General features: G+C 50.9%; 2 long non-coding RNA genes across 3 annotated transcripts in view; both read left to right on the top strand.

Annotated features, from left to right (window-relative positions):
• Nucleotides 1-18,594, top strand: part of LOC123351216 — a 56,821-nt gene extending 38,227 nt beyond the window's left edge. Inside the window, exons 1-3 of one of the 2 annotated variants that reach the window (XR_006573957.1) lie at nt 8,613-8,772; nt 9,834-9,888; nt 16,854-18,594. This is a non-coding gene — a long non-coding RNA (uncharacterized LOC123351216). Of the gene's footprint in view, nt 1-8,612; nt 8,773-9,833; nt 9,889-16,853 lie in introns of those variants that run through there. The other variant, XR_006573956.1, reaches the window with a different exon arrangement.
• A 1,639-nt stretch (nt 18,595-20,233) lies between these two features.
• On the top strand, nt 20,234-23,781 carry LOC123351215. Its single transcript, XR_006573955.1, has 2 exons — nt 20,234-20,540; nt 23,282-23,781. It is a non-coding gene; the product is annotated as an uncharacterized LOC123351215 (long non-coding RNA).
• Nucleotides 23,782-24,162: the final 381 nt, after the last annotated feature.

The following is a 24,162-nucleotide window of genomic DNA, read 5'->3' as shown; positions in this document are numbered from 1 at the left end:
CGAGGCCACGCCCCCTCAGGAATCCGGCAGTACCGGTAAGTCCTGTAAGTTACTTCCCCCCCAGCCCCCACCCCAAGTGGGACATGGGCACGGAGCCCTCGCACACCGCCACCCCCCCCCCACAGCAGGACATAGGCATGGAGCCCTCACGTGCCGCCGCCTCCTCCCACTGGAACACGGGCACGGAGCCCTCACACGCCACTGCCCTCCCCAGCAGGACATGGGCACGGAGCCCTCGCGCCATCGCCCCCCCCCCACAGCAGGACATAGGCATGGAGCCCTCACCCGCCGCCTCCTCCCACTGGAACACGGGCACGGAGCCCTCACACGCCACTGCCCTCCCCAGCAGGACATGGGCACGGAGCCCTCGCGCCGTCGCCCCCCCCAAGCGGGATATGGGCATAGAGCCCTCATGCGCTGCTGCACCCCCCCAGCAGGACACGAGCACAGCGCCCTCGTGAGCTGCTGCCCCCCCCCCCAGCAGGACACGAGCACAGAGCCCTCGCGCGCCGCCGCCCCCCCCACCCCAAGAGGGACACAGGCACGGAGCCCTCACGCGCCACCGCCCCCCCCCAGCGGGACACAGGGCTCAGACACCGCCCCGTCCTGAGCGCTTTTTGGCCCCCCCAAATCTTGGAGCCAGAGGGACCTGCTGGCTCTTAGGCCCTCTGCGTGCTGCCGGTGCTTCAAGCCCCGCTCTGCAGGTCCCATTGGCGCTTTTCCTGGCCAATGGGATTGGGAGCCACGGAGATCGCGCTTGTGGTGGGCGCAGCACGTGGAGAGTCTGGAGACTCCCCTTGCCGCTCTCACCCTAGGAGCCAGAGACCTCCCAGTTGGGCTGGTGAGTGCAGCCAGGGAAGGGGGCAGGGTGTGGTGGAGTGAGTGTCTGGGAGGTGTGCGGGGGGTGCTGGGCTGTGAGGGTGTGGAGGGTGCTGGGCAGTGGGGGAAGTTTGTGTGTTTTGGGGTGCTAGGCATTGGGGGCCTGTTGGGGGTGCTGGGCAGTAGGGGTGTGTGTGTCAGGGCCCTGGGCAGTGGTGGTCTGTGTGGGGCATTGTTTAGTTGTGGTGGTGGGGCTGTGGGGAAGGGCACTGGGAGGGAGGGAGGAGAAATCTGTGTGTATTGGGAAATTAGCGAGTGGGGGGTTCAGTGTGAGGTGCTGACATGTATTAAGAGTTACCAGCTGGATTGAGAACTGATAGATCTGGACAGAGTTTATATTGAATGGGCAAATGAAAAAATTCGCAGGGAAAAACAGTAAGGTTAGTTTAGCAGTCTTTGACATTTTGACCAATAAGGAAATTAAAATGCATTTGTAATTACATATCTTATTCTTGGCTGATAATCATTTATTAATATTTTTTAGGAAAATTTTCAATTTAAAACACAAATTTTTGTTTTTCTTATATCTCCATCTGAAAACCCATATAAATTGACACAAATTGCAAATTAAAACTTTTTAAATGTATAAGCATTTTACTCGCTTGGGCACATTTATCTCATGGCACACAAATGTGAACTCTGCTTTAAAAATGTGCACAGAAGAAATTTTTCTTTTACCTTAATTATACTATCTTAGGGGCAGGGCCGCCTCCAGGGGTTTTGCTGCCCCAAGCCGCCCAAAAAAAAAAAAAAAAAGCTGTGATTGCGATTGCGATCTGCGGCAATTGAGCGGGAGGTCCTTCGCTCCGAGCGGGAGTGAGGGACCCTCCGCTGAATTGCCGCCAAATACCTGAAAGTGCCGCCCCGCTCTGGAGTTGCCGCCCCAAGCACCTGCTTGATAAGCTGTTGCTTGGAGCCGGCCCTGCTTAGGGGCCCACTATAACATATTACCAAGGTTCAATACAAAGTCATATAAAAGTTATGCAAAAATGCATAATGCAGAGATTTATCTACAACTACATTGATTGACTGCTGTGTGCAGTAATATAGTAACCCTGGGGGGTTGAAGAGGGGTGTGATGGTGGGGCCGAGCGGGGAGGGGGCGGGTCCTGTTTCACTGCTGTGATCTGGTCACCCTATGCGCACCGTTTCCTTCCCTCTCTACAGGCTTCCACACACCGTCAGTGCCTTGCTAGTGTGCCATGCGCCGTGAGATATCTCTTCTCTTTGTGTGTGACTGTGAGTGTTTCCCTTCTGTGTGAATTTATTCAACAAAATCTTGAGCTTCATAACGGATACCATGAGTGAAAAGAAAAAGAGAAAAATAGAATCAGAGCACAGAGTTTTCAACACTGAATGGACGAATAAATACTTATGTACTGTTTCCAAAGACAAAATACTGTGCCTCGTGTGTCGTGAAATGTTAGCCATTCCGAAAGAATACAACCTTCGGCGTCACTTTGAAACTAAACATCCCAATCTCGCCAAATTGAACCCAAATGAAAAAATAATTAAAGCAGCCAGTTTAGCGAAAAACCTTAGTGGAGAACAGCAAATTTTCAAGAAAGTGAGCACTGAGAACGATACGGTTACTAAAGTAAGCTTTCAAATTTCTAAGGAAATTGCTGCTGCTGGGAAATGCTTCACAGAACGCGAGTTTTTAAAAAATTGTATGTTGATTGCTGTATCTGAGTTATGTCCAGAAAAGAGGGAAATATACATGACTGTACAGAGAAGACTAGCTGACATTTCTACCAATCTAAGTGATCAGTTAAAGCAGAGAGTCAGTGAATTCTGCTTTTACTCCCTCGCTATGGATGAAAGCACCGATTTAAAAGACACCGCCCAACTTCTTATTTTTATTAGAGGTATTGATAAAAACTTTGAAATTACTGAAGAACTTGTTGGCATGTGCTCCATGACGGGTCGCACAACCGGAAAAGAAATCTCCAGTGAAGTGATAAAGTGCATGAACGATAAATTGGGATTAGATTTCACAAACTTGGTAGCCATTTGTACTGATGGTGCTCCAGCTATGTGCGGAAAAAAATGTTGGAGCAGTTACTCTTCTTGAAGAATTTATCGGGAGACAAATAACCAAACATCATTGCATTATACATCAGCCAGTTTTGTGTAGCAAAGTCCTAAAATTTGAGCATGTAATGTCAGTGGTAGTTTCCATTGTAAACTACATCCGTTCTAGAGGACTAAAACATAGGACATTTTGAGCCTTTCTTGAAGGGGTAGATGCCAAGTGCAGCGACTTAATCTACCATATGGAAGTGAGGTGGTTGAGTCGAGGAAGAGTGCTCCAGCGTTTCGTTGCTTTGAAAGAGGAGGTAGCAAAATTCCTAGAAGATGGGCCAATAAAATTCCCAGAGCTTGAAAATGAGTCCTGGAATCAAGATCTTTTTCTTTTGTGCTATTACAGCCACCTGAATGATCTCAACATTCAACTTCAGGGAAAAAAATCAACATATATGTCAAATGTGTGCAGCAGTGAAAGCTTTCAAAATGAAACCGAAACTTTTCAGAAGTCAGCTGTCAAAAGGTGAAATGTGTCACTTTCCCACTTGTGCACAGCATATCCCTCAGCACAAACACGCCGAGTTAGGAGAAAAATACGCAAAGCACATTAATCTTTTGATTGAAGAATTTGACAGAAGACTTACTTTGTCTAAAGAAGAAGACATCCAGGTAAAGCTGATTGAAGATCCCTTTTCTGTAGATCCAGAGGAAGTGCCACTAGATTTGCAGTTAGAGGTTATTGAACTTCAATGTTTAGCAGTTTACCAAAATAAGCACAGAGAAAGCAGCCTGCGGGACTTCTACAGAAGTCTGGACAATGAAAAATACAAAAATCTTATCGAAGTTGTACTGAAAACGTTCAGCATTTTTGGAAGCACTTACATATGTGAACAAACATTTTCCATCATGAACATGAATAAAAACAAGCAACGTTCTTCTCTGACTGATGACCATTTGGAAGACATTATGAAAATATCCACTTCAAATATGACCCCCGAATACAACAAGCTTGTTGCCAAAAAGAGATGTAATATCTCTCATTCAGTTTGAAAGGTAATTATGAAAAGTACAAATGTTTTCTTTCAACGGAACAGGTGTTTTTCATTTTTCCATGATTCATTAACAATTTTTAAAAATTGTTTGATTTAATTGAAAAATTCTTAATAAAGTATCACCCCCCCCACCCCCAACCTTCCTTTTTGGCCCACAGCTGCTTTGGTGGGGTGGCACTGGGGAAGGAGGGTTTGTTTCTGCAGGGCTGGGCAGCGCTGGGGCGGGGTGTTTCCGTGGGGCCGGGCGGTGCTGGGGGGGTGTTTCCGTGGGGCCGGGGGGTTTTGGCCCTCAGCTGTTTTCTTTGGAGTAATGTGGCCCTCGACGCTTTACGAGTTGTGCAGGCCTGCTCTAAACCCACCTTGCCTCAGTGGGCTATTGCCAGTCATCATCTAGCCTCGCTCACTGGGGCAGACTGTTTGCCAGAAGCTGGAAATGGGCAACAAAGAATGGATCACTTGATGATTACCTGTTCTGTTCATTCCCTCCACATGGCATTGGCCACTGTCAGAAGACAGGATACGGGACTCGATGGACCTTTGGTCTGACCCAGTATGGCCATTCTTATGTTTGTTCTTATGTACTGACTTTGCACTTGAGTGCTCTGCAGGGCTTTCACATCCACCTCCAACAGATACCCAACAGAAATATGTACCCCAGCTTCATCCAACTTGCACTCTGAACACAAAACCTTAACAGTGTCCTCAGCAGCGTTAAGGCAGAATAACCTCCCAAATGTGTGGAATGTGGGACAGTAAGACGTGTGGATCTGTTGAAATAACATATAATAGATAGCAGGTCCCTATTTCTGCAAGTTGCTTTTTTGAGTTATTTTTGGCTGGATGTGCTGGGTGGCTTGTCTGACCCATACATATCTTGTCCACTCTTCAGTGATTTGTCTGGTGACAATTGTCATTAACTGTACAGACAGAGATGGCCACTTGTCCCTAGGTCCTACTGTCTGCCTTTTTCCCTCAACTTCCCCAGTGGCTGCACTTGGGGGAGTTCTCTGGAGCAATTGCATCCTGGCAAGAGAGGAGAGTCTGGCTGGAACAGGGGTCAGCCTCTCAGACAGCCCCTGGATAGGGCTTCATGGGCTCCATCTGTGAAAGTCTAAGTTCCTTTGTGGGGTTTACCTCCTACCTTCCTTGGGAGTGTTGCTTGGTTGTCAGCCAGGATGGCTCTGGAAGCAGTACGTTCCATGTCTGTCTCCTGCTTGATTGGCCTACCTTTGTTACTAGCAGTCTCTGTGTGGAGCAGTCTTCTTCCTGGTCACCACCTTTTCTATGGTAAGCTTCCCTTTTTACACCCCTCCAGGCTGAACAAGCTGTGAAGTGCACCTCGTTAGTGCAGCACAGGCCCAGAGGAGCTCGTTAGCCTCCTTCCTGGCCAGTGAGAGACCATGCTCCTTCACAGTAGCATAGGTAAGTGCCCCTCTTGGTTGCTATTTTTCTCATCCAAGATTTTTCCTTTCCACCCTTGACCCTGCTGGCTCTCTCATTCAGTCTCTTAGCTGGCTTGGGATCTTCTGAGCGGAAGGAGGGGAGAACATCAATGGAAGCAGTTTCATCAAAGGTTCTGACATTGGGCTCTCCCTGAACCCACATGGGCAGGACCTCATTTTCAAACTCTAGATGCTCCCAGTCCTTCAGAGGTGATCTCCCTTTTCACTTTAGAGCATTCCTGAGTTCCTGGTTGGACTCAGGCTCCTTAAACCGGTGGGACTGGCTATTCTGCATCCCAGATTGATGAGCTCCGGTTGGTCCTTGTTCACCAGGCTCAGCTCCCTTCATTTGTCACTAACTTGTTTTGGCATCTTGCCTTTGATTTCTTTTGAAATCAAGATACTCATTGTCTTGCATCCGAAGAAGTGGGTATTCACCCACGAAAGCTCATGCTGCAAAACTTCTGTTAGTCTATAAGGTGCCACAGGATTCTTTGCTGCTTCTACAGAACCAGACTAACACGGCTACCCCTCTGATACTTGACAAGATACTCATGTTACTCTGGCACTGCAGCCTTTTGTTGAGATCAGGGAACATCCTCAGCTGACCACTTTGTGCATTCCACATTGCAGGTTTTGTTCAGGATGACTGGCTTCGATGTGCTCTGCCTCTGGACGGGCCATCTCTTATGTTGGGAAAGACCAGGTTTGGTACCAAATTGTTTGCACATACCTCTCAGGTCCAGTTGCTGGCTGGCACCTGTGGTGTCACCTCATGGTGTTTTAGGATGTGACAGAGGGTGCTGTGAACATTTCTATTAGTCAGCTCAATCAGGGAGCATTGATATTCCACACCCTCCTTACTGTGTTGGGGTGGATGTTCAGAGCAGCTGCCTTTCTGTGTGATCTCCACAGAAGGGGCACACTCAGTTATGATCAGGCAAATGCACCAGAACCTTTGGCTGTGCCCTTTTCTCATGTTCCTCTCCTGTCACCAGGAGGAATTTGTGGGGATACTTGTGATGAAGTGGGGGGGTTTCTTGGTTTTTCTGTGTTTTCCCTGGGTGTTATGGGTTTAACGAGGTGAGGGGAGAGGGAGTTTGTTGTTCCAGAGGACTGGAAAGGGAACTTGGGACCCCGGCTGATGGCCTGGAGGATGGAGACCCCAGCGACTGGTGACCCAGAGACCCGGCTCAGGAGACACAGCTGGTTCTGGCCAGTGGGAGGACAATGGGCTGTGAAGAGAGGACCCCGGTGACCTGACCAGCCGGTTCCAGCCAGAGGAGGGCTGAGTGGAGAGGAGACCCAGGCCTTCCTGTTTACGACCCTGTTTACCTGGAGAGAAGACAATGGACAGAGGCGGGGTTGGGGCTGGGGATATCGGAGGCCCAGCTGGGAAGCAGGGGGGCTCTGGGCTGGAGAGGGGGAGCAGGCAGAGCCCACCTGGATTCAGGGAGACTGGGATGTGCTGGGCTGAGGGAGGCCAGGCCTGAGGCCCTGAGAGTTTCCTGTGCTGTGTTCAACTCTCAATAAACCCTCCTGTTTTATGCTGGCTGAGAGTCACTCCGGTCTAGAGAACAGGGTCGCATCAACCCCTTCGTGGGTGAGGAGGCCCGGTGGGTCCAGAGTGAGGGGACTCCCTGAGGGGGCCCACAGCGAGAGACAGACGTGCTAAGGCTCAGAGAGGTGCGGCTCCAGGAGGTGGAGGGGCCTGACCCCGAGAGAGAGTGGACCCCGAGAAGGGCTGTCTCACTGAAAGGGGCACCCCCCCACAGACCGCACGGGGCCAGGAGTGGGCACAATCTGTGAGTCCGTGACAATACTGCCATCAATTCTGTCTGCCCGTTACAGGACAGCCCATAGCTCCCTACTTCTTCATGGCAAGAGTTGTTTGGACAGAAGATTTAGGATATGTGCTGAGCCTCGCAAACTCACCGAACCCCAAGCTGTAAATCACCATGAAAGAGACTGGAATGAACTACACAGCCTTAGCCTGTGTTACAGTAGCACTACTGCCTGGCCCTGCAGTGTTCATTGTCTGCCGGGTCCCCGTGGTGGGACACACCTCGCCTTTGGTAACGTCAGGGCACTCCATCTGAGTGCCACTGATATGAGTGGCTTTGCCTAAGAAGTCAAGGGGGTTGGTTGCATGATGGAGGCATCATTCCAAGGCCCAGTATTGGAGTAAGCAAGGTTGGCCACTTAGCAAAGGCAATTTCAGGTACTAGAGACACCACCAGCACTTTGGTTTTTCACCTTATTTTACTACTTGTAGGCTGGTGAGTCAAACCAATGGGGGGTTGAACCTGTCAGTTGAGCTACTGTTAGGTATCTCCCAGAGGAACTGTTTCAAGTGGGAATCCCATGGAGGTAGACGTGTCAGCCTGCAAGTGAGTAACCAGACCCTCTTAAGAGAGTTCATATTTAATCCTGAGAAAAGTCTGTCCAACCCTGGTGCAATGTTTCCTGAGTTGCTTGCAAATGCTGATGTGCTGTATATGTGCACAGACAAACACACTCAAAAACCTGCAGCATGATTTGGAAAGTAAAAATGCTTTGGAACACGTCCCTGGCAAGTGACCCACAACTTCTCCAGAAAGAGAACGCAGTGTGGTCACAGCCCCAGGTATCCAATGTCCCGGGCTTGGGTAGCTGCTGCCACCACTCAGCTTCATATTTTGAAATTATATCATGTCCCTGTGTACTCTGTGCTCTTCTTCCAAGGAACTGGTCCCCAGAAGTGGGTGTAGACTAGTACATATGGTAAGTGCTCTTCAAAGGCCACTGCAAGAAAAGCTTAACAAGAGTTCTCCAAACTCTTACTTTGTCACTTGCAGATCAACCCACGAATGACCTCAGTTATTGTTCATCTAGAGGTGTCCTCTTTACCCTCTCAAGCACAGGAACATCTTATTACAGATCCCAGTTCAGACTTCCTTCGCAGAAGTCGTTGAGTCCTACTTCCGCTGGACTCATCTCAAAGCCACTTTCCCAGTAGCCTGGACCCATTAGTCTCCAATGCCACTAGATGATCGCCAGTGTCTTGAGACTCCATTCCTGGCACCTTCACTGAGATGCCAGAACAACCCACCTCCAGCCAGCTGGCTTCAACTCTCCCCTCCAACAGTCTTCACTCAGCTGCTGGCATTTGAACAAACATTCCATGGTGGCGCTAAGCAACCAAATGGGCCTTTACAGAATCCCCCAGTATTAAATCAGCATCTCCTAGCCAGCAACAGGTTTTACCTCCCGCAATCCCATGTGTAAAATAACATTAGGTAAACCCATTACCTAACATTCTCCACAAGTGTGATTGTTGAGCTAAAGCTCTGCCTCTGGCTTTGGGTGTAAAGGCTCCTGGAAGAACCTGGGTAGGTGTTGCAAGAGTTACGGTCCCATACCGTTTTTGTGCTGACCTCATTTACAAGGTCCTTCCCATGAGAAATTAAAGCACAGCCACAGGCAACTCAATAGCTCAGTAGTAGGGCTCTCAGTTTTTCCATTGCCCTGATTTTTTACAAGGAACTTCAAAGGGTCTCCCATAAGGAGCATAATTAAAGACTGAGAACCTTGTGCTGGTTCACAGCGCTCTGGCTGTACTTGTTCCTGTGATGTCATGCCACACTCCAGGCTCTTCACTGAAAGATCCCCTCCGGGTCCTTTCCTCCTGGAATCTGACTCTTCTCTAAAGTGGAACATGCAGCTCAGCTCTCTGTACTCCACAAAGCACCCCAGATTGCCTTGTATTACACCTCTACCTCGATATAACGCTGTCCCCGGGGGCCAAAAAATCTTACCACATTATAGGTGAAACCGCATTATATTGAATTTGCTTTGATCCACTGGAGTGTGCAGCCCCACCCCACCCCAGAGCACTGCTTTACCGCATTATATCCAAATTCGTGTTATATTGGGTTGCGTTATATCGAGGTAGAGGTGTATTTAAATGGGCAGTGCCCAACCCTCCTGCCTATAGAAATGAATCACAGCATTCAGTGAAAATACTCTGTAGTTTACATGACATGTGTGGGATCTCTGAGGATTTGTTTGATTTGCTGCATGTGAGCTCAGAAATTTAGAAGAGCCAAGTGTTTTCCCCCTAATTGCTGCTAATGGGGTGTTTTGCGCCAGCTGGGTGAATGTGGTCCTATTCCTTTTATTTATAGGCATGTCTGCCCAACCACTCCCTTGCTCATTGCTGCCTTCACCTGCCTCAGGTAGCAGTAGGGTGACCAGACAGCAAATGTGAAAAATCGAGACGGGGGTGGGGGTAATAGGAGCCTATATAAGAAAAAGACCCCAAAATTGGGACTGTCCCTATACAATCGGGACATCTGGTTACCCTAGGTAGCAGTTTATATTTGCAGATTAGTTCAAAGGGAAAATACCATGAACCCCTTTTTATGGAAATGTCTTCTTTTCTCTTACTTAGGGAGCTTCATTCCTGCGCTTTGCTCCTCTCTAGAACAGCCTGCTGTAACAAACAGGTAGGTGAACCTCTCTCTATGAGACACTCAGCTCAAAATGTACAAACGATGCCTAAATCCATACCTGGGCAGCTAAATAAAAGCCTGGGGGCCTTTCCCACAGTGCTGAATGTGGACTTTGTTAGGAGCTAGAGGTGCTCAGTTCCTCTGAAAGTCAGGTCACTAATTTTGGTACCTAAAGATGTATGTAAGTGCCTAACTTTATTCAGCCAGGTTGGAAAATGTTGGTCTAGGAATGGAAAATTGAGATACTGGCTGCCAAAAGTGAGTGTTAGAAAATACAGAGTATTCTGAAGTTCGTATGGAAGTCAACAGGGGAATGCAAATAGGAGCTGTTGGTGTGAAGTAGAACCTGGACACTTAGGGCTTGTCTTCACAGGGGAGTTAGTGCAGAGCAGACTAGGGTGTGACTTTACAGCACACTAGCTTCTCTGCATGAAGTCTTGTGATGGGGTGAACCAGGCCCCCTGAGGCCATCTGCTGAAAGTTTTGTGTTCCTACCACACCTGTCCCAGAAAGTAGCAGTGGACGTAAGTCCTCCAAGCTGCATAGAGAGGTTGCAGGAGAAGCAGCCAATCAGAGAGAGGCTGCAGGGAGCAGCCAGTCAGGGCCCAGCAGGCTCACATAAAAGGAGCTGTAGTGCCAGAGACAATCAGTTGCTGCCTAGAGCCCGAGGAGCTAGGATGGTGTTCCTGGCTGGCTGGCTGAAGAAGCAGCAGGACTGTGAATACAGCAGTTGCTGGCAGGGACCAGGGGAGCAAGAAGGAGCTCCTGGCTGGCTGCTGGGACTGAATACAAGACGTCAGCCCTACGGTAAGGATGAAGTGTTTGTGAAGGTGCTGGGGCTGTGAGGAAGGGGACCTGAACTATTTAATGGCCTACCTGGAGAGCTGGGGCCAGAAAAGGTGAAGAGTCTCCAAGGAGGAAGCCCTGTGGGCATGGCCCCATACCAGAGTCCAGGGACTACTGGAAGGCTAGCCCAGAAGGGGCTGCAGGACTGAATAAGGACTGAGACAAGGGAGGGCTGCAGGAAGACACCAATGGAAAAGGGGTACTGGGATAGGCCCTTGTTGGACTTTTATCCCAGAAGGGGTGTTTTGGTTTGTGCTTCACATACACACTGTGTGAGACTCGGCCGGAGGGCTGAGTCACTGAAGACCTACTGCAATCACAGAGAGAGAGAGAGTGCAGGCACACGCACTAGGACAGTTGGTGCTTGCAAGAGGTGAGTGCCACCCTGTTACAAGTCCCTGTGTGGACATTATTGCACAGTAAACGTGCCTTTAGGCAGGTTAACTTAATACACTTTATAGAGCCCAATAAGCAAAGCAACATCATGTAGTAAGAGACAGGAAGTGTGTCGCTGGCTGGCCCTTTAAGGGGAATGAGGCTCAGCTTTGCCAGTGACCACTGATCTCCAGCTAATCTGAACTGGCTGAGAGAGTGAGAGGGTTGCCCAAAAGGCTGAGAGAGCGCCATTAGGATGCCTGGTGGCACTTAGATAGGGTTGCCAATCCCCCAGGATTGTCCTGGAGTCTCCAGGAATTAAAGATTAAGCTTTACTTAAAGATTATGTAATGTGATGAAACCTCCAGGAATACGTCCAGCCAAAACTGGCAACTCTACACCTAGAGGATAAGGCCCAATTAAAGATGAATCCCAGCTGTGGGGGGAGCTGGGTGGTTACTATAAAGAGAGGAAGCCCAGAACAGAAAGGAGCTCCAGGGAGAGAGGGAAAGAACTCTGCAGTGCCTCTCTTGGCAGTAGAGAGTGGAGCCAAGGCAGACATGGAGAAGCCACTGAGATGAAGCAGCCTTTGGTGGTGAACCCTGATAAAAGGGCAGAGACCAGGCCTCTAGCCAGGAACCCATGGGAGGGGTTCATCCGAGGAACAGAGCATGGGGGAAACTCAAGAGGGATGAAGGTTCAAGACTGAGGAGGGTAGTCATGATTTAAAACTTATATTTTCATTTGGGATTGATTGAGGTATTACAGGATCCCTGAAAGAAGGGTGACCCTGGGGGTACCTGAGACATTAACACAATGTCATTGAACTGTTAGTTGGACTTCTGTTTATTGGAGTCTATTGTTACATCAGAAGGGCTGAGATTTTCCAGTGACCTGATGGGAGGGCTGAGTCACAAGGAGAGAGACCACTGTTGGCAGGGGAGTGCTAGATGAATCTGCTACACCACATCCTGCCATGAGTGGACACACCAGCAGGGAGTTCACTCTTCTGCAAAGTGCTATATGGAATGGCCCTGTGCGATGACCTTGAGCTAAGACCACCTGGGACAAGTCAGACTCACAGTCCTTTCCCTTTCCTGGGCCTATCTGCCCAATTTATGGGCCAGGCAAGAAAGAGTTAAAGGCCTGGAAAATCAAGGCAGCTGGACTATGTCAGTCTACCAGGCCCAGCTGCTTCATGTGCTAAGGAGGAAGAGGAAGACAGCAGCAGAGTGAGGAAGACTCTACCCTGGCCAGAGGGGAGAGTGGGCTGTTCAGACTGAGAATACCTTTGGGTATTTTGAGATTCTTTGTTTCCTGGAAGGGCAGCTCTTTATTTTGGGTATGTAAGAGCTCACAATGTGACATTCCTGTAGAAACCCAAGGCCATCTCATTGGGTGGAACATGTGTAGTATTCTGTTTATGAGCCAAGATCATGAGGGCTTCATAAATACAACATGTGAGTGGTATTTGTTCTGGAGGAAAGGTGGAAGGGAAATTGAAGTCACTGAAAGATTCAGGAACCCTAATCAGATTATGACCAAAGGGAATGATCACTAGAAGACTCTTTTGATGGGACAGAGGTGGAAAATGAAGGAAGATGGAGGAATGTGAATGGGCAACCTTAATTCTGGGTATTAACTAACTTTTGAGTGCTTGACTTTGAAACCTGAATGTTCTTTTAATGTAAATTTTCGGATGTAGTTTTCTAAGGTTATTATAAAACTTTAAAATTTAAAATAAAAAAAATTATCACATGGAAACAGATTGATCCCTGCCACGGGGTCCACTCATCACAGGTGGTGCCTCCTCTTGGCTGCTCTGAGGAGTAGTTCTTCCCAGGCCCAAGGCCCTCTTCTGCTCCTCACTGCACACCCGGCTACCGCTCCCTCTCTGTCGCTGAGGGTGCTCCCTCTCTGTGACTTGCCCTCCGGCCAGGTCACTGTGCATGTTTCCCCCTTCCAGGTATCGGAGTCTTTCCTTACCAGAAGTTTCAGGCAGTCTTCCCATTCGCTGCCCCATGGTGCCACTTCCCCAATGGCTGGTAGAGGAATCCAGGCCCACCCTCTGCTCTGGGTTTTGGCTCAGGGACTCTCTAATCAGTAGACAAGGTCTGCGCCATCCTGAACCTTGCTGCCTTTTCCCTGAGCCTTTCCTACACCACCTAGCTCCCCCACTCTGGGTTTACCAGGCCAAACTCCCTCCTCTCAGGGAGTAACTGCAGACTAATTTCTATAGCCCCAAACATACCTCCCTTCCCCCAGGGAGTGACTGCAGACGACTTCTCTGCAGCCTCTTTCTGCCACCAGCTCCCTGGCTTTATAGACGCCTCATCTGTTTCTACATAGGTGAGCTTCCCCTAATTAGGGCTTTCCTTTCAGCCTAATAAGTGAATTGGTCCCTCTGTTAACCCCTTCAAGGTGAGTGGGGGGGGCACACCCTGTCACAATCCCCCACATGGCTCATGAGCAAGGGTGAGACCTTTAGATTCACAGCCCAGTCTTCTGCCATTTAAGCTAACAGAGTAACAGAGCAGTAGAAGGCTATTATCTATCTATTGTGTGGACCTGCCATCACATTTGGGTTTCATGCCTATTTGCTGACAACAAAGGAATGCCAAGGCTCAGGAATCCAGGTTTAATTCTAGATTCCGGGGGGGGGGGGGGGGCATGTCCAGTGGTTGCAGAGCATTCTGCCTCTCGCCTCACTTTTTCCTGTCCCATTCTGCTCCTGTCTTGCCCTCTCACCAGCTCTAGCCACCCCTTTTTCGTCCCCAGCTCCTGTCCATGGTTCCCCTAACCCCTGTCTCTATCTTTCCCCCAGTCTTCTCCTTCCCCCTTTCCTCACTCTTGCTTCTATCCCCCTTCTGGTCTTCTTCCCTCTGTCTCTGACTCTTCCCCCTTGTTCTTGCCTCTATCCCCCATTCTGGTTCCTGCTCCCACCCTTATCCCCCCCCCCCCCCTCAGCCCGCCTCATTTGAATAAGGGGCTTTCTTCCTTCCCCTCTTCCTCCTCACTGTCTGGACACCAGCAGGGAGGCATTGAGAGCACAGGAGAGATGGTCTCCCTGATTTCCCTCTGGTCCAGTGTCTGACATCACAACAATCTCTGGAAGCCAGGACGGGAAATCACAGGGAAAGCCCTGCTCAGCCTGTGCAGGCCAGGGTGGAGCACACTCCATCACTTTGTGGGAATGGTTCATTCACAATCTGGGTGTACATAGAAGCAGGGAGGGGATGGAGCATGCTCAGTGCAGATTGAATCTTTGGAGAATTTAGCTGCAAAACTCTAACAGGTCTCAACTGAGTATGGGCAAACTGAGATTTTTCAAAGACTTAAAATTTGACCAAATTTGTGTGGTTTGTCACAGGAGCGGCAAAAGACACATCCCTGCCACCAGGGTATTTCCTCCTGCCAATTTTATGTCCCTGCTCCAAAGCATAGTGGCACTAAAGTTTCTCGGCCAAATGATTGTAAAAAAAACAATTAACATGGACAAATCAGTGCATTTCCCCCCTCATTAGCTGAAATGCCTGAACCACTTTATCTGAAATTTTAAATTAGCCTGAGACACAGACCTGGTACGGAGGATTTCAGCCCAAATGGTTTACGTTTGGCAAAGTTATAAGCAACTGAAACATAGTCTTATAATAGAAAATGGTGGGCAACCTTCAGCATAGGTGCCAACTTCCCCTCTGCCCTGTGGGTGCTCGACCCCAGCCCCATCCTTGCCTGCCCCTGCACCACCCTCTTCCCGCCCCCATTCCACCCCCTTCTCCCAAGTCCCCGCCCCTGCCCCGCCTCTTTACCACCTCCTCCCCCTCCCGGAAAGTCCTAAGCACTGCCAAACACCTGTTAGGCGATGGGTGGGAAGCGCTGGGAGGGGGAGGAGCGGGGACACAGCATGCTCGGGGAAGGAGGGGGGGCAGGGGGAGCTTGGCTGCTGGTGGGAGTGGAGCACCCACTAATTTTTCCCCATGGGTGCTCCAGGCCTGCAGCACCCATGGAGTCGAGGCCTATGACCTTCAGTATAGTGTCACTACTTGCACCACCCATAGTATTAATAAATTCATAGAGTTTAAGGCCAGAAAGCACCATTAGAACAACTAGTCTGACCTCTGGTACAGCACAGGCCATTAATTTTTTTTAATTTCACCCAGTTATTCCTGTGTTGAGCCCAATAACTCGTGAGCATATCTCCCAGAAAGGCATCAGCCAGTCTTGATTTGAAACGTCAAGAGCTGGGGAATCTACCACTTCCCTAGGGGGTTTGTTCCACTGGTTGATCACCCTCACTGGTACAAGTTTGCATCTTTGTTCTAATTTGAATTTATCTGGCTTCAGATTCCAGCCATTTGTTCTGCCTTTCTCTACTAGAGCCCTTTAGTACCTTGTATTTTCTTTCCATTCTCTCCCCCCTTTCTAGTGTGTGAAGATGGCATCAAACCTTTTTTTTTTGTTTTCCCTTTAAAAACAAAGGCAGGTGGGATTTTTTTCCTAGTTTTTTACATTAAAAACATCAAACCTGATTATCACTTCCCCTCCCCCCCCCTCCCTTTTGGTCTTTTTGCCCTGACACTGAGCAGGGTAAATGGGAATCAGGCCTGTTTGGACAGGCAGCATGGGGTGGGATAATGACCGCACAGTAACTTGAAAGCTGAGCTGCGGGGTTGCCAACCCGTTTGTGATGTCATGTCCCACAGGTGTGCTAATCCTCCTGCAGAAATTAGCACCTACTGACTAACATAGGAAGTCCATTTCCCAAGCACTGATCAGACCAAGGGGTATAATCCACATCTTGGGTTTTGCACCAGGAATAAAACAGGGCAGGGAATTGTCCTTGAAAAACAGACCCTGCCTCAGAGTCCTCATACTGTAGTGAGGGGGCATCCTCGCCCTCTGAGACTGACCGGGAGGGATTGGTGGGCAGAGCCAGGACACCCCCACGAAAGCAGAGGGGTGGGACAGGAAGTATAAAAGTCAGGCCCAGCTGATCAATCAGGCTGGAGCTGCCAAAGGTGACAGATGCCTCCCGCCCACCATTGGGGCTGGAGCCTGAAGAGGACGCCTGCAGTGCTGAGGACTGGGCGGAGCTGCCTGATCTGCCTGCCACCGGAGAAGCCAAGTAGCTGCTGGGACGGCTGCTGGTGGTGTACCCCAAGGATACAGAGGACAATCCTGAGATACAGGCACATCCTGAGGGGCAGCGTAGGAAGCAGCCCAGGGATACCAGATGATAGTCTGGTTGTGTTGTTGCCTGAATATAGGTCAGCGTGTTTTGGGCAGATCCCTGCTGAGCCAATGGTGGAACACTCCACCACCGTTTGGGCCCTGGGCCGGGACCCAGTGGAGTAGGGTGGGCCCAGGTCCCCCTACCTTCTGCTGCCAACCCCACCCCTTAGGCCAGGAGGCCTGCATTTGACTGCCATCAGGACTTCAATAACTGAGACATAGGTTAGGGGTTTGTTACAGGAGTGGGTGGGTAAGATTCTGTGGCCTGCCTTGTGCAGGAGGTCAGACTAGATGATCATAATGGTCCCTTCTGACCTTAAAGTCTATGAGTCTATGAGAGTCAGGACGTCAGACTGGTGCTGTGCCCTGCCTGAGGGCCTGAGCCCCCTAGACTTTTGTTGCTCTGCCCTGCGTGCAGTCAGCGCCCTGGACTACCTGCTGCATGGCCCTGCGTAGAGGGCCCAAGGCCTTAGAGACTGCTAATCCCCTCTCTAATCTTTGCCTAGAGAGGGATCTGAGAATGAACGGATGTGGCCACCCTCTGAGATTGAGGAGGAGGAATGACCACGCACTCCTACCATGTGTCTGTTTCCTTGAAATGTAGGGGTCTCCCTGCCACCCCCTCCTTTGGGTGAGGAAAGAGGGTGCTCAGGAGCCACCAGCTCACCTTGGCAGTGGGATTACGTAGTCTGGCTTCCTCTCTCCCACATTCTGCCTGTTGTTAGTTGCTACCAATGCCTCTGATGGGGTGTGTAAGCCCCACACTGGGGAACCAAGGGTTAATAAGCAGCTCTGTGCCCAGAATGCCCCCTCCTCAGAGAAGCTGAAGCTGCAGAGAGGCTGTGGGAGCTCCACACCGCCTGGACTGGACTCCGCTGCTGAGCCACCAGAGGCCCCGTGGAGACTGGGAATAGAGAGCCTCAATTGGAGGAGAAGAACCTCTGGATGATGGCCAGGAGGACACCTGGCCAGGAGGACACCTGCCCATGACTCCAGAAACTGGCCCCTGCTGTGACTTTGGAGGGGGAGAGGCTATGGTAGGAAGTGCCCAGGGAGCAGGCATGTTGGCTTCCACCCCAGGCCACATGTGCAACCTGCTAGTCATAGGCCCTGGGTCTGAACCCCCTGGAGCAAGGAGGGCCGGGTTCCCCTACTACCAGCCCCACAGGCTCTTTCCACTGAGCAGTGCAGCCATAGACCCTCACCACTGGGCAACACTCAGTTCACAGCAGCAGTCAAAGAGGCTAGCAGTATGTTAGGAACTATTAGGAAAGGGATAGAAAATAAAATAAAAAATATCGTAATGCCGCTATATGAACCCATGGTGGACCCACACTTTGGATATGTAGTATTAGGATTTTATGTTTTATGTATTTTATATAATTTAGAATGAAGGATAAAGTATAATAATGTAGCATGTATTGATGTATGATATGATTTGACCATATTCTGCCAGCCACCCTTTCTGAAAGCAGAACGGAATGGCCTAGTGTGCCAGAATCTTGTGTCTGAAGCTGATTTCAAGGCAGTAACAGACCTTTAGGGTCACCGCTTTGTTGTAGGTTTAGCATTTTGAAATAAGTAAAAGAACGCCATGATTGTTTTCTCCTGCATTGCAATTTGATGTTCCTGTTCAAATGCTTTGTGTAAATCAATCCTGTTTTGTGTGTGACTGAGAAATGTGTGTGTTAGAAGATAAGTGTGAAGGCCATCACCGGAACAGATGTTCTAGGGAGGAATCGAGGACAGACGTAAAGGCACCAGGAGATTGCAACACGCCCCTATTGAGATGTCAGAGGAGGGCAGATTGATAACTCTAAAAGATGTAGCTGGCACCCATCAACGGGGACAAGAGAGCTGTGAACCAAACTAGAATGAGGTAACTCCCTGAGAGACTGATAAAAGAACAAGATAAAGGATGAGAAGAACAATTTAAGAAAACAAGCACTCGTCAAACGACAATTGATTACAGCACAACAGTGCAAAACTCATTGGTCCCAGTGAAGGAAAATCACTATATTTACAGGGGGCCTTGCCATGAAACTTTGGGTTTGTCCTGCCAAGACTTCCCTGGAGCATCGTGTCACGACCGAGAGAACCTGGCTCCTACTACCTGTGATCAACCTTGCTGGCCACTAGATTGATCCGGACTCTGGATTGGTAACTATAACATTGACTGGCGGGAGTGTGTTTGTGTGTGTGTGGTGCGATTGAATGCATATGCTAATTGTTGTATCTCCAATAAACACGGCCTATTGCCTTTTCCCCTGAAAAAGATTCTGTGTGTTTCTTATAAGCATAACAGATACAGTGTCTTTCTCTGGTTGCCTGTAGCAGGGTGGTCACCCCGCTCCGGCCCGGAGGGGGTTAAAGCAGCCCTGGAGAGGGCTGTGGCAGAGAGAAGCTGGGCTGATTGGCAAAGCAGCCACAGCTGTAGCCAGAGCTATCAGGGCCCAGCTGGCCCTTATAAGAGGGTGGTGGGCGAGAAGGAAAGGACAGACACTCTCTCTAGCTTCCTTGAGAGAGAAGCAGGGGCGGCTCTACCTTTTTGGCCGCCCCAAGCAGTCATGTGCGGGAGGCGCCCCCGAGCCGCGGGAGCAGCGGACCTCCCGCAGGCATGACTGTGGAGGGTCCGCTGGTCGCGCGGCTCCAGTGGACCTCCCGCAGCTGCGGACAGTTCGCAGGTCCGGCAGCTCCGCTGGAGCTGCCGCAGTCATGCCTGCGGGAGGTCCAGCCGAGCCGTGGGACGAGCGCCCCCTCCGCAGTCATGCCTGCAGCAGGTCCGGTTGTCCCGGGGCTCCGGTGGACCTCCCGCAGGCGTGACTGCGGCACGTCCGCCGGCCCAGCCTGCCGCCCCCCCGGGAAAGGGCTGCCCCACACGCGTGCTTGCCGCGCTGGGGTCTGGAGCCGGCCCTGGAGAGAAGGACCTGGCTTCCTGTGAGCTGAGCAGGGTACCTGAGGTGGAGCAGTGGTGGGGAAGGGCAGAGGGAGCTGGGGAGCTCCAGCCTGACAAACCCTCAGGCTGCAGGCCTAGTTAAGGGCCCACAAAAGGTACTGGCGCTGCAGAAGGCAGCCCAGAGGTAGGCAGAGGCAGCTGGTCCAACCCCCCTTGCCGATGATGAGTGGTTTACGGGCTGCAGTCTGCCCCAGGGAGAGTGGGCTAGACGATGACTGGCAGTAGCCACTGAGGCAAGGTGGGGACAGAGGGTTGGGGGTTCCCCTAGGTGGAGAGACCCAAATTGTAGGTTACTGTAGGGGGTTAGAACTCAGAAATAGAAGGGCACCGGGTCCGGGAGGGACATGGGGGCCAGCGGCAGGTGAGATACTGGCCTGCAGAGGGCGCTCTGGGCTGGAAAGAGCTAATTCCTGAGACGACCAGCAGGAGGCGCTGTGCTATTGAGTCATCACCCCCCACATTGCCCCATCCCACAAATGGAACACACTGGCACAGGAGGTTGTGATGGCTGAAAGTACAAAGGGTTTAAAAAAGACTGGATCAGTTCCTGGAGGACAGGTCCATTAAGGGCCAAGATGGGCAGGAATGCAACCCCATGCGCCGAGAGACTCTAAACTTCTGATTGCCAGAAGCTGGGACTGGAAGCCAGGGAGGGCTCACTCCATAAGTTCCCTCTTCTGCACACTTCTCCTGAAGCTCAGAGACAGGATACCGGGCTGGGTGGACCATGGTCTGACCCAGTATCGCAGCTCTTATGTCCTTACGTCCCACTGCCTGTTAAAAGGCCTCTCTTCCCCCCCCCCCCCCGCCCCTTCCTGTTGCTGTTTGAGCAGGATTTTTTGTGCATCTGCACCTGGAGGGAATGCGTCTTTCCGGGCCCCTCAGGACTGTGTGAAAGCACTGCTGAGGCTATGTGATGGGACATTCACCCCCCCCCACACCAACCCTGACGGGGTTAAGGAAGCTCAGGTCAATGTGATAGGTCCCACATGTGGGGATTAGACTGGAGGCAGGACCCCTGATTGGAGGATGAAGCTCAGCTGAGCAGGTGTGGGCTGGGCTAGTATAAAGCCGGGAAGCTGGCAACAGAAAGGGCTGCAGTGAGGAAGGCTGCAGCCACCCTCTGTGCATTAGAGAGCGAAGGAGGGAACCCAGGGCAAGAGTAGGCCCCTGGGAGCCTGGCCCTGAGGGAAGGGTGGACCCTGAAGAGCAGGGTGGAGAAGAGGGCCTGTCGGAGGTGAGTAGGAAACAGCCCAGAGAGCGAGCAGACCGTGGCTGCATGTTGTAGGGTCCCTGGGCAGGGACCCAGAGAAATGGGTGGGCCTGGGGTCCTCTCCCAGCCACGGAAGGAGTGGCATTGCCTGGTCAGCAGGTCCAATGTGACTCTACCCTGGAAGGGGAACCCCAGCGTGAGCTGGCCAGAGGAAGCTGCAGCTCCTGGGGGAGTGGGGAGGGCTGCAGAGTGAGAGAGAGGACAGCGGGGGGAGAGACCACAAGGGGAGGCGTCGGACCTGGAAGAGAGCCAATCCCCAGAACCCCCAGGAGGAGTGAGAACCCTGAGGCGGGCTAGCGTGGCCCAGGGCTCCTCACGTGGGCTGGACCAAGCCATGGTTGAGCTGGCTCAGCAAAACAAAGCAAACGTGCCCCAGCCCTTTCCCTGGCTTAAGGGAAGGTTGGTCCTGCCCGGTGCTAATCCGGCTGGTCTCCAGAAGTGCTTCAACCCAGGTGGTGCCATATGGTGGAGGGGGCCCTTTGAGTCTCATGGGGTGGGGATTACAGGGTGCAATGGCTTGTCCACAGCTAGTCCCTGCCTCGCCACTGCTGCTAACTTTGCCCTGAGGTGGGGGGTGGGTGCATAAACCTGTGGCATAAGCCTAAGTATTTGAGAAATATACACACTGCCACTGAAAGGTTGGCCGACCCCCTGCAGGCCTCCCCTGCTGCATTTCTCCCCTCCCACCCCCAGCAATGCAGAGCGGGTTTCATTCCGGAGCTCTGGTTCCCAAGGTACATAACACATTCAGACCTTACAGCAGTCATGGCCGAAGTGCTGATTAACCACAGCACCATTTGACATATGAAGGAAAAAACCCATCTAATGACCCTGTATTTCCCCAATAAATCCAGGTCAAATCAGTGTCTTGGGCTCTCCTGATCCATACATTCACCCTCAGGAGGGTGACAAACCCAGCCTGCCTTTGACCCTTCGATGAGGAATTGCCTGGGGGCCTGACTCCAGGAGAGAGATTCCCACTGGAGCTAGCTGCCCCTTCAGCTGCGAGCTGCTGCTGGAAGTGCCTCCTAGGGCTCTAGCTGGCTTTAAATATGCAGCCCCAACAGGGCAGGAAGGCCACCGCTCCACTCCTTGAACTGAGGGGCCTTCCTGCTTGTGTTCAGTCCCACTGGTTTCACTGAAATTGCTTTCAGAAGGGGGATGCCCAGCTGCAATCTGTTTCCTGGAGAGAAAGTCTGTGTCTCAATGGTTTGTCTGCTTTTCATAATGCCTCTCTTCTCTCCCCGCTCAGCTGCAAGGGCAGCGTCTCTACGCTCGGATCCACCCTGCGGGAGCTGAGTGGGCTGTCTCTCTGCTGGTGGCAGCCTCTCCTTTGCTATCTTCTCCCATCCTCTTTCTCTTGAATTCTCAGCAGTCCTCCTTTCCCATCACCAGCTGTTCCCTCCTGCTGGGACCTTCTCCCCCCCCCCCCGTTCCCATTTATACAAGGAGCGGGCTGGTGCTTGTTTCCCCCTTGGCTGAATCCCTCTAAATTCTGGCTCTTTAGCTTCTTAGAGCAGAGAACAGATCTTCTGTGACTTGTGCAGAGCTGAGCTCATTGGCAGTGCTAAGAACCCTGCTCAGGATGCCGGCTGTGTAACTGCAAATCACAGGCAGTGCTGCTCACTGGTTAGCCCTGCAGTCGGTATTGCTTTCACAGAGCTCACAGAAAACAGGAAATTGGCCACATGCTGTAAAAGCCACCAAAGCGCCACAGAAAAACATGAAAGCCCCGTGTTTCACTTGCTGCCTATGCACAGAGCTAGGCCGAGGGACTGTGCATGCGTGGCAGTGCCTGTCTTGCAGAGGAAGGGCTGGAGTCAGGTGGGACTGGCACTCTCATGCTGAGATTACAGACCAGACTACCGAGAGCAGGAGAAGACGGCAGCCACAGCCCTTCCCCACAAGCCCTAGTGGAACTGCACTATTGTTATTTATTGATGGGTCCCTGTCTCCTGGCCATCACAGGAGGACACTGGGCAAGGACATAGGGAGAGAGAAGAACAGGGGTAGGCAACCTATGGCACGTGTGCCGAAGGCGGCACGCGAGCTGATTTTCAATGGCACTCACACTGCCCGGGTCCTAGCCACCAGTCCAGGGGGCTCTGCATTTTAATTTAATTTTAAATGAAGCTTCTTACTCATAGACTCCTAGACTTTAAGATCAGAAGGGACCATTATGATCATCTAGTCTGACCTCCTGCACAATGCAGGCCACAGAATCTTACCCACCCACTCCTGTAACAAACCCCTAACCTATGTCTGAGTGATTGAAGTCCTCAAATTGTGGTTTAAAGACCTCAAGCTGCAGAGAATCCTCCAGCAAGTGACCCGTGCCCCATGCTGCAGAGGAAGGCGAAAAACCTCCAGGGCCTCTGCCAATCTGCCCTGGAGGAAAATTCCTTCCCGACCCCAAATATAGCGATCAGTTAAACCCTGAGCATGTGGGCAAGATTCACCAGCCAGCACCCATTTTAAATACCTTATTTACTTTGCATACAACAATAGTTTAGTTATATATTATAGACTTATAGAAAGAGCCCTTCTAAAAACGTTAAAATGTATTACTGGCACATGAAACCTTAAATGAGAGTGAATAAATGAAGACTCGGCACAGCACTTCTGAAAGGTTGCCAACCCCTGGAGAAGAATCTGTGGTAACAGCTTAGACAGACTTCACTTATTTTTATTTCCTCTGTCTCCAGTGACAAGGTGTGTGCTGCACTGAAGGACTCCACAGAATCCAGCCGGCCACCTCCTCATCAGTCTGGTGCTTCTCTGGCTGCTCTGTGCATCTGTGCAGGGCTCTTTGTGCACCAGAATGTCTCCCAGGCTTACAATGTTACAAAGCACCTGGACTACTTCCTGTGGATTTCCACGGCAGCCCTGCTCTGGCTGCCCAAAGCAGGAGGTGCTCCCTGCTGGGTTGAGCCACAGCGTTGCCATGCAGCTTGGATGCACGTCACTCAAGCAGCCTGTGATCTGTGAATGTACTTTGGATCCAGCGTCATTGCCGAGTAGCTCATTAACAGCAGATCCCTTTTCCAAACCGTAAATGGGGAAGCCGCTTGCCCGGTGGGTGGGGATGGAAAACGGGCAAAAGATTTAGAGCTGCAAGTGACTCAGTGCGTTGGTATATTCTGTTCTCAAATATTTATTTTTATGTGCTTGTAAATTTTTTCTATAAAGAAAAATACTGTAATTAGCCAATACTCCCCTGAATCTAAATATTTAGCTCGTTGCTTCCGGCCACTGCTTTCAGAGGTTTGATGCTTTGCTGATTGCACAGCTCTCTCCCTGTTCACCCACCCACACTGCACTCGCCAGTGTTTACTGATGACTCAGGCCTTAAAATGAACAACCTCCAAACAAGCAAGTGGCAAGAGAATGAGGAGACAATTTGTCCCTGGCTAATCCTCAGAAATGGTTCTGCATCTGGCAATCCCTTCTAATGAGAGTGGGGGAGATGGGGGGGCTTGTGCATGGGAAATGGCTGGGACAAAGAGATTGTGTGTTGGTTATGGAGAATTACACCATAAATCTATACCAGATACCCGCTACCCAGAACCCAACCAATAGCAGATGG

The sequence above is a fragment of the Mauremys mutica genome, chromosome 16 (assembly GCF_020497125.1).
Source record: "Mauremys mutica isolate MM-2020 ecotype Southern chromosome 16, ASM2049712v1, whole genome shotgun sequence".
NCBI classification, from domain to species: Eukaryota; Metazoa; Chordata; order Testudines; family Geoemydidae; genus Mauremys; species Mauremys mutica.
The sequence above is the reverse complement of the archived record's forward strand: the minus strand, read 5'-3'. Positions and strand labels throughout refer to the sequence as shown.